Genomic DNA, 10000 nt, shown 5'->3' on the forward strand with positions numbered 1-10000 from the left:
GTTGGTCGGGTCTGCTACCCATACGATTATATATATATATATAATATATATATATATATATATATATATATAATATATATATATATATATATATATATAGATTATTATATATATATATATATATATATATATATATATATGTATGTATGTATCACCTGGGTTTTAAGCTAAGGGCTATATTCGGTGGACAGACTCCCACTCTTATCAAACACTTGATAAGAGTGGGAGTCTGTCCACCGAAATATAGTCCCCTAAGCTTAACCAGAGTGTTTTAATGGGCCTTTCATACTTAAGAAGTATCCTTTTTAACAGAAGAATTTACCTTACATATATGTTATAAAAATATAATTAGATATATTACAATCGCTACTCGTATGCTCTGGCACCGTTTCATAGCAACAAGGCTTTCTACCTGTTAAAGGAAGCAACAGCAGGTGCCATATCGACAAAATATGGACACTGAGTGTGTTAAAAGGCAGACTGGTTGGAAACTGCAGGGAAATGGAAGAGAAGAGAAGAGAAGGCGTGGAAACAGAGATACGAGTCATACACACAACGTATGAGGCGTGACACTGCACTGCCCTAAAATTTCATTTTCCACTGACTTTTTTGAGGGGCTGCGGTAAACAGATGCAAAGCCCGTTTTATTCTCATTTCCAATAGGAAATAACTTGTTTACCTAACACGATGGAAAGCGAAATATCAAACTTCCTTTGACAAAACAAATTCTATGAATATCAAATCCTACTCGCGAATAGTTCCTACATCATTATGCTGATCAGAATGTGGTACATAAGCCCAGTTAACGTAACGTTTATACATATGGAAATAAACTTTACCTTTCTACTGACAGAATATAAAATTCATCTACCAAACCAATATAATTCCCCTTACTGAAAATACACTAACACAACAAAAATATTGAAAATTAACGGTCGCCAGTTTACTGTGTTATGAATTGCTGTGTGAGAGAGAGAGAGTGTGTCTCTACACTGCATGGCGAATAAGTGAATTCCTCCACGGTGTTGCCTCTGGAATGAATTTACAAGAGCCGGTACACATCCAGCAAATTCACTTTACATCTCGGAAAACACGATGAACATCACGAACGGTCGTATCGAAATCCCGCTGTTTCTGAGACTGAAAAGATTCCACAAACAAAGACTTCTACCTCTGCCTCCACAAAGTATGCGGAAGAAGTTGTGTACAAATGAGAAATTATGAGGAAGAAGTTGTGTACAAAATGAGAAATAAGTGCGGGGAAATCATATATATTAGCACGTACTGTGTGAGCAATTTATCAATTAATATTGTATAACTTGCGAAGTTATGGCCAATATGAATTCGACAGAAATATAACTAACGTAGTTCGAAAGTTCGGTCGTTCAGCACTTTACGGTTATTGATTCATAACTAATAAGCAATCCAGGCAATGGTGACAAACGTAGTTTTATGGGTACTCGGATCACCTTCATAATTTTTTTTCGCATTAATGCTGTTTAATATCCAGTTCGCGCTTACATCTAAAATACTAGAAGGGGAATTATTAATGGTACATGCTTCTGTTCCACCTTGCAGAAGCACTTGTCAATTGTAATTCCTCTGGATGGGAGTTATTACCAAGGCACAGGCAATTTTGCATTCAACGACATTTTTGGCTTAATATTCGTGGACTTAACAAAACACACAAAATTCCATACATTATTATATCTATATATTATATATAATATATTAATATATATATATATTATTATATATTATATTTATATATATATGAAAAGATATAGGTGCCCATTTGAAATTCAGCAAGGGGACGTATTAAAAACGCATTCCTAGTGGATGGGAAAAGGGAACGAAATACTAAGAGAGAGAGAGAGAGAGAGAGAGAGAGAGGAGAGAGAGAGAGAGAGATGGGGGGGGGGGGGGGGAATCATTATTAACAGAACCTCTGCTCTACACATAACTAGTTTGCAACTAAGTACTGTACTCCACCTGTTTTTCCATTTGCGCCTTCCTAAGAAGTCCAATTGCTCCGGAAGGAATTGGAATCGCGGGTACTCATACGACAGCACAGTCAAGACTTTCCATTCGTTGGCAAAGCAGTTACGACAATTCACGATATGTATCTTTTAATGAGAGTTTAGTCCAAGGAAGATTCCGACATTTCTAAGTGCCACCGTTGACATGAAAAGTATTGTTCTTTAACCCACTGGACAGATCGAAAACTCCCTACTTAAATGTACCAGAATTTACCAAGAGACATTTCGACTGAAACTTGGACAGCGTCGTATTTGTAGCCACCTTTTGGATGGAGAGAGAGAGAGAGAGAGGAGAGAGAGAGAGAGATTGGGGGCGAGAGAGAGAGAGAGAGAGAGTGGGGGTTGGGGGGGGGGTGGGGGGGGAAGGTCGGTCATCAGAGTTCGGAAAATTAAAAGAAACGGCTAAAAGAATTAAATTTCTATACACCGAATACGGTATTATAATGACAATGACTATACTGATAATAAGTAATGATTAAAATAGGTTCAAGTTCTATGGGAATCAAATGAGGAAAACTTACCTATAAAAACGCACAGTGAACCAAAATGGACCCTATTGCTGCAATGAACACAAAACTGAACGTACCTTTTGTGCTGAGCCCTTCAGCACCTATTGGAAAAGTAAGATAAATAGGACATAATAAAAAAAAAAAGACACACTGGAAGTAATATGACACTGAAAATTTACGTTACAATAAAATAAATAATAAATAAATTAGCTGCACGTCAAATAATATAACGGTCTATGACTATTAAGTTTACAAGTACAGTACATCAGAATCCTGAATATAATTGAGTCAAGGCTATTCTTCATTCAACTGTTATAACGAAACTTAACAACACTAAACAATAAAATTAAACTTACTCATATCTCAAGAATAAAAGCTGTAAAAAAAAGATTTAGCTGTAATATTCCATTATCATACTATCTGCTGTTCTCAGTCCCATCTGGCACCGAACTGGACCACCAGAGAAAATCCTAATTGCTCGATCTAAATCAACTTGACTCAGCAAAGACGGAAATCTGGTTTATTGATCCTTGAATCATGGACGACTGAATCTACTCAAAAATCAGAATTGGATTTTGCATAAATGATGAAAATGCAGACCGGGACGATGTGACCTAACAAAATCAACACAAGATATGTAGGGAATTCCATAATATATAACACGATCAGTAGATTATATAGATTTTTATGTCGACGCACAATATTAGTGGATAAGGGGTATATCCTCAGATTGCAGGAACCACAGGCCAATATCTGTTCTCCCTGTGCTCTCCAAAGTCACAGCAAAACTTAGATTTAATCCACTATACAAGTATGTATAATCCAAAGGCTTGTTAGCTGATAGTCCATATGCATATAGGAAGCAGTTTGGTACCTGCGATGGTCTTTTAGATATGACATGCATTTGCAAGAGAACCCTGATTAGGATTTGAGTGTTGAGTAATTCAAATAGATTTCAGTGCTGCTTTCGATTAAGTAAATCATAAGACCCTTATTTATAAACTTCAGAATCTTAGAGTGGGTGAGGATATGTTTTAGGATGATTTCCTTACTGTAGGCAGAAGCAAGTTGATGCTGATGGAAGCTTTTATCGAAACACGACTTATTGTGTCTGGAGTTCCACAGGTTAATGTCTTGGTCCACTGTTATTTTTAATATATACAAGTGATAGGTTTGTTGCTCAGTATGTCGATGATGGCAAACACTTCTGGATGTAGTTAAGTCTACACTTATGAGAAAAATTATGCTGCCCTTAGCCTCAATTGTGATATGGCGCAGTTTAGTGATTCTCGAAGTCAGTGGGGAATGAGGCCGAAAGCACTATTGATTAGTACCTCCCACACTGATTTTCCGCCCCATCCTCCCCTTCAAGTGGACGGGACTCTGCTGAATGAGTCAGAGGCTTTAACTATACTTGCTGTACCGTTTTGAGAAACATCTAATGAAGGTGTCGGCAAATGCCGCACGGAAGTTGGTACTCTACTTAAAACCCCATATATTTATAACAGTGATAATGAAACCTGTTTTAGGTAATTTGTCTTCCCTTTACCAGAATACTGGTCTCTAGTGGGAATGTCTGCTTCTGTCAGAGATTAATCTCTTTTAAAAATTTTAAAAGGAGGTTTCTGCTGCCTAATATTAGCAGTTATAACTTGGACCATCGACGAATGGTTTCTTGTTGTTCAATTTTTCACTAGAGATATTTCACATTCAAAACTGACCCCTAATCCTCTTTTCCTGCCCAGAAAAACTATAGATTTTCTGAACAGCAGCACCAATATGCAGCAGGACTCCTTTGTGTCCTGATGGTCCTATTCCATCCCTGAGGATGTTGTGCAGTTGGAACCTCAAAATTTCAAGCGGAGATGCAATTCATGACTCCGATCATAAAATAATTCTCGTTGAACTTTCCTTGCATTTTTATCTTCTTGTTTATCAGTGTTAAATAAGTTTGTCTTTTCTAATAACGGATCTCTTATTTTTGTATTTCCTGTTATCTTCTGTTATTTCTTTCAAATGAACATCATGGTCTTCGGACGCTGGAATTTCAAGTCAGTGGTTCCTGTGGGTTCATCTTCCGAATATTAATAAAAAATAAAGCCTAGCTTTTCAAAGATTTTTCGGAAAATAAAAACCAAAATTAACGCGACGCATGTGCAAACCCTCCCTTTGTTTCAGTGCACATTAATTCTTAAAAAAAAAAAAAAAAAATATATCACTACGTCTCATATCTACAACGGCATCCCCCCTCCCCAATAAAGTAAATATCCCGCGCCATTTCGCAACAATCTTTTACTCCTCAATATATAACGATAACAAAACTTGTCAACTGAACTCATTTTTAAGACAAAGACCAACTAAGGACAAATCAGAAAAGCTAATTCCTTTTCTCGAATAACTTATGACCAATTTATATCATTAAATAAATCACACAATATCACTAACCTACACATTTATAAGCAATGGCCTCAGATACATAAAAATTTCAATGTTTGTCTTTTCAGCAAAATAAAAATTTCTTTTTTTTTAAACATTACATTGCATTAACATATGACCTTTGCAAAATATTTCTTATGAAAAGTGGTTGTATCGTTTTCCTAAGAGAAAAGTCTTTCTTGTCGTAGTTCCATTACTGATAATATTACTACTCGTGTCATTATCTTAAATACTTTTATTAGCTCGGGACAAACCAAAACCCTGATGTTTCCATGGCGTAGTATGATCATGGGTAAGAATAAGTGCAACGAAAATAGAAATAAATATATATAAGTAAGGATGCAAATATGACAAGCATCTTAACGCAAAGGAGCCTGGAGTCAGAAAGTAGCTTACAGCCTCTCCAGTTTACGGGAACAACATCCAGAATGCTGTCTGGAGCATGGGTCTGGAATACGGAAGTTCAGACTACATTGTAAATTCAATAACACACACACGGTCTCTCGGGGCGCGAGTATTAACACGCTGATCACTGTAACGGAAGATGCCAAAAGCAGGAAAGACAACGAGGAAAAGGAAAGAAAGCGACCACTGCGTGTAATTTTGTATCGTAATTATCAAAGAAAAGATCTACTGGTAATCGAATTTTTCATCTCTAAATACGGGAAACCTTATTATAAACGTATCTTGTTTCCTGACAACATTACTGATATAATTCCTATTCTAAGAAGATTGCAACACAAACTATTGATCAATATCTAAAATCATCAATTATAGTTTAAGTCCACGTTGTCTATGTCACTTTTTTCTTCCAGTTTTGCAAACCATCTCATTACGTACTCATTACAGACCGAATAACTTCGTCTTACAGGCTTTGTCTTTTTCAACCGCTCCGTATGTTCCCTGACAAAAATTTCGTTAATATCACCAAACCTGATACAGTGCCAAAATGAGCTTTTTGGTAACTCTGGGACCCATGTTGGATCCACGAGGAGGATACTGACCGTCAGAAACTTTGGGGACTCTCATCTGGGATTGAGTTTTGGTACTGGCTGTAGGCTTTCCAATCCGAACTCTTTGGCATTAGAAACCACTCAAAAATTTGTAAAAGATACATAAAAAGAAATGATTTCTGTATCATAGGATATGTAACTAATACATACGAACTGCCTATCCTCGATTTGTATTTAAATATTTCAAGTAAATGACCACTGGGTGTCATTCACCATTTATATTTAACATACATATCACTGCATTGCCGTACTGGACACCGAGCCTATTTTGGATTTGGGAAGATGTCTCAACTCGTGAATAAATAAATAAATAAATAAATAAATAAATAAATAATATATATATATATATATATATATATATATATATAATATATATATATATATATATATATATATATATATATATATATATATATATATATATATGTGTGTGTGTATGTATGTATATCATTTATTTGTATATTGCAACGAACATCAATTTTGGACCCTCTTTTCATTTAATTTTCTTTAAACAAATGAGAAAACTGAAGGAATATTCTAAAAGAATAAAAATACGGGAGCTGGAAATGTCTAATCCGGTAAATGCGACCCTATCTGTTTTGACAGTTTTGGCAACCGTGAGAGATTGTATTTTGAGTCCAGCCCCTTCTCCCTCATGAATATGATTTTAATGACATTCCACACTTGCATGGTAGCTTGCTTGTCATCCGCTTTGTCAGCCGTTAATGCCGGCCATATGCCAAATCTACGAAGGGTCTCTTGCCCTTAAGGGAATGGAAGCCCTTTTTCTACTACACTCCTCTGTATGTAGGTCCCCAGTCTTAATTTTACAAGAAGCCATTAGCAGCAAGTCAATGACCTGTCCCTCTTAGCCTTCTACCTGACCTCTTTCCCTCGCTATTGTTATCGAAACCCTTCCGCCTCCGCTACTCCGCCCACACACACCTGCATGATTGCCGGTAATCCTAAAACCTCTTGACCCACGAAGCCTCGATTGTACCCCATTTTCCACACCTCTCTCCCGGCAGCATATTCCCGAAGTGCACTCAACGTTCGGCCAGACTCCGCCCCTATGTCCACTGTGGGCGGAGATATCTCACTATCCTTACAGACGACGCATTTCACATTTCGCTTCGCAATACTGCCCATTCATTCTTCTCCCAGTCATTAGCTTATTTCTTTATGTGTTTATTATTTCTTTGTTATGTAAACATGAAATCGTATGAATCTGGTGGTGGTTGGCTGTCCTGCGCAGTCGAAGCTCAGCATCTGCACAAACGAACGCAGTATTCTTCACAATTTAAGCTGATATATTTAAACAAGGAATATAACATTTTCTTGGCTGTTTTGCTTCCACTTAGATTCAATAAACTTTCGCTGTAAGAAACTTCTTGCTTTATAGGCTTCTTTTGCAGACGACGCATTAGGCTTCTACATATTACAATCTGTTGCCGTTTTACGTACTGCTCACTCGCCATGCGGTTCATTCTTCTCCCAGATGTTCGCTAATTTTGTTAACTTTTTATTTTTATGTTATGTCAACATGAAATTTGATGTATATCCATATTTACGATAGCAGTATACATATTTTGCTATATAAATCAATATTATTCACAGATTCATCGTAATATCATGCTAGCCAAAGTTCGTTTAGAGAAAATGCATATTTTTACATTAGAACCTGAATGGTTGTCATGCTCATGACAGTTACGCGAATTGATCATAATAATGTGGTGTGTTGTTTCATATACGAATGATATTTGTATTTATATAACTTTTATTGCTTATTTATAATTTGTCTGTGGAAATTATCTAAAATTGTCTAAAATAATCAGAAAGGAGGTGGCGATGCAAAAACACACTCCTCCGAGTCCTACTAACATCATCATCAAGTCAAAATAAAAGCAGAGATGGGGAGGGAATTCCAATTTTCAAGTTTCTTCCAACCCTACCACAAAGATCTTGCACGTGGTGACTGTGTTGGTTCTGGTTCCAAGTAGCATGGCAACAATGAGATCCCTCGATTTTGTGGATGAAGGGTTCGATAACATTATCCTGGAAGACACGACAGACACGCTGGCAATAAGAACAAATACTAAAACCGAAGAGGAGGCGATGAAATTGAAGGACACTTATTTTAAGAGAAATTACGTAAGCTTCGTCTATAAGAGTAAATACGCACCAAAGAGTAAGGGACTGCAGTGCATACATGCAGGCAAGCGACACAAGTTAGTGAAAAAAAACTTTTACTGGGTACTACGCATTTATACCTTTTTTTCCTCACAAATATTTAGCTTTTGAGTAATGTCTACACTGAATATGTATTGGAAGTACTGGAAAATCAGATAAAAAATAGTACTGAACATGAGATGAAGTGTGCATAATTTATGATGTGGCCTTATGCCGAAGAAGAAGAAAAAAAGGTCACCATCCCCCAGAACATTTTACCAGAATTGATGAATTTCGATTTATTGTAGTGAGTGACACTGAAAAGGATATATATTATAATGTAGATCTCGCCATTGGCATGTGTGATTGTATGATTTTGGTCAATACTGGCAGTGTCTGCAAGCACCAAATTGCTTGTGGTGAGACTGCTGTTATGAATCTACCTCAGGTGCTGGATAATACATCAGAAACTCGACACTGGTTAGTAGGAGTGGCTAAGAAGGGAACAGAAAAATTGCCACCAGTAGAATTTTTTTCAGATGAAATTATAATATTCCATGACGTGCATGATGGTTCTAGTAGCATATTTGCGCTTCTCCTTCCATAAAGGTGGAAGCTGTGTCAATACCTCCTCTAGAAAATGAGGTGGCCAGTGAGGCTATTGATCCACTTGACAGCTCGGTTCAAAATGAACCACCGCCTAATGACCATTTTGCAGCAGCAGCAGAAGTTTTTTCTGACACACTGGGAGTCAAAAAAGTTAAGTATATCTTAGTTTTACCAGACCACTGAGCTGAATAACAGCTCTCCTAGGGCTGGCCCGAAAGATTAGAAATTTTTACGTGGCTAGGAACCAATTGGTCACCTATCAAGAAATGGATTTCTATCACCAGAAATAAATTCCTCTGATTCCCAATTGCCGAGAATCGAACTTCGGACCACCGGATTTGTAGCCGAACGCGAAAACCGCGTCCAACGAGGAGCTACTGGGAGGCAAAACTTCTTGTAATAGTGTGAGCTTTTTCATGAAGAAATGAAAGGTATTAAAGTCGATTAACAATCTAAGTAGCTCCTTACATTCTTATGGAGCATCGTTTAAATTCTGGAGCTGGCAGGGGTAAAATACCTTGTCAACCAACTTAAGAGAAACTTGGCACTCAATGTTGTGCTGAACCAGCAAAATGCCAAAAGCCATCAACATTAGTGAAGTGTTAAGCCCTGTGTCCTATCTTTGCTAGTGTATCTTCATAGCTCAAATTTCTGAGCTGTGGTACCCATCTTGTAACTGCTCTTTGTACTTTCTTTAGTTCTATATTTATGCTTTTTTTTTAAATGAGATCTCCATACCACTGCTGCCTACTCCAGAGTTGGTCTTCGGATACATAATATCTTTCCTTTCACCATTTCTTCATCCACTGTGAAAAGTACCTTTATATTTGCTAGAACTTCGTTGTACTTCTCACCTATCATTTCTGTGATCTTCAGATTAAATTTTCTATTTACTATGACTCGTGTATGTGTCACCTACTAGCATCCATGTGCGTAGCAAGCTGCTTATATAATTATTATCTACAGACATTTATTGTAATAATGTTAAAAATGGGTTTATTTTTCTTACATTATATATTTTTTTTTGCTTAGTATGTATGTATTCTGGCACTTAAGAGTCCTCCCACTTGTCCTTTTACTATAAGTCTGCAGCAAGTAAGACTATTGATCTCGCAGCTTCATATTATCATTAGTAGTGTTTTAGCACTAGAGGATGAAAAGGGGTGTAAGATATTTTCACAGTATAGACATTTATTTTTTTAAACTCCATCATGTCCATGTTAGA

The sequence above is a fragment of the Macrobrachium nipponense genome, chromosome 6, assembly GCF_015104395.2.
Source record: "Macrobrachium nipponense isolate FS-2020 chromosome 6, ASM1510439v2, whole genome shotgun sequence".
Taxonomy (NCBI): domain Eukaryota; kingdom Metazoa; phylum Arthropoda; class Malacostraca; order Decapoda; family Palaemonidae; genus Macrobrachium; species Macrobrachium nipponense.